The 1,269-nt window shown below is 42.0% G+C and overlaps 1 pseudogene; it reads left to right on the plus strand.

Moving 5' to 3' along the window:
• Positions 1 to 487: 487 nt before the first annotated feature.
• LOC116093293 lies at positions 488 to 1,169 on the plus strand (annotated as a pseudogene).
• The last annotated feature ends 100 nt before the right edge of the window (positions 1,170 to 1,269 follow it).

Consider the following 1,269-nt stretch of genomic DNA (forward strand, 5'->3'; position numbering starts at 1 on the left):
ACACCTGCTGAGCACACTACACTCACACAGCAAATAAATGTGGATTATTTCTGAAACCAGTAGAAGAAACTAGAATTTATTCTCCTGTATTGCTCTCTATGATTTACCAAAACAACTTTGGGTTTATTTTTTAAAAGTAGTATTTATTAGCTTCCTCAGCCATAGTAATGGTTTTTCTAATGATCTGCCACCCAGGGAATTAATTAAATAAGAATGTTTTAATATTCAAAGACTCCAGAGGGCCACCGGGATGGGTGTAGAAGAAATGATGCTTACTAGAATGGAGCAGATTGTCATCCTGGCAAATAATCATAAAAGAGTTTCCAAAGAGGTGACCAGTGGCTGGGGTGGGTGTGTCCAGAAGCACATAGTCATGGCATTTACTGGAGTCATGGAACCATCCAGCTTAAGAAAGAATGTAATCTTCAGTATTCTTTGAATCTGCGGAATAATCAAAATCATATTTTCTCTGACTTTCCGGGTAAAGATGGCAGAACACAGTTACAGCTTCTCGCTAACTACATTCAGCCCATCTGGTAAGCTTGTCCAGACTGAATATGCTTTGGCTGCTGGAGTTGGAGGGGCCCCTTCAGTGGGAATTAAAGCTGTAAATGGTGTAGTATTAGCAACTGAGAAAAAAACAGAAATCCATCCCATCTGATGAAGGAGTATACACAAGGTGGTGGCCATAACCAAACACAGTGGTTTGGTATATAGTGGCATGGGCCCAGGTTACAGAGTACAGAAACTTGCTCAGCAGTGCGATCTTGTCTACCAAGAACCCATTCCCACAGCCCCACTGGTACAGTGAGTAGCATCTGCAATGCTAGAGTATACCCAGTTGGGTGGTGTTCGTCCACTTGGCGTTTCTTTACTTATTTGTGGGTGGAATGAGGGACGACCATATTTACTTCAGTCAGATTCATCTGGAGCTTACTTTGCCTGAAAGGCCACAGCAATAGGGAAGAACTCTGTGAACAGGAAAATGTTCCTTGAGAAAAGATATACTGAAGACCTAGAACTGGAAGATGCCATTCATACAGCCATCTTAACCCTAAAGGAAAGCTTTGAAGGGCAAATGGCAGGAGATAACATAGAAGTTGGGATCTGCAATGAAGCTGGCTTCACCTCCAACTAAAGTGAGGGATTACTTGGCTGCTATTGTGTAATGACAATGTGCCCGAACAATCAAGATCTCACACACTCGGACTTGAGCTTTGTACAAGGAGAAAGGAATGGATCGATTTGCATTTTTCTACATGTTAACCT

The sequence above is a fragment of the Mastomys coucha genome, unplaced genomic scaffold (assembly GCF_008632895.1).
Source record: "Mastomys coucha isolate ucsf_1 unplaced genomic scaffold, UCSF_Mcou_1 pScaffold16, whole genome shotgun sequence".
In the NCBI taxonomy this organism is placed as follows: Eukaryota; Metazoa; Chordata; class Mammalia; order Rodentia; family Muridae; genus Mastomys; species Mastomys coucha.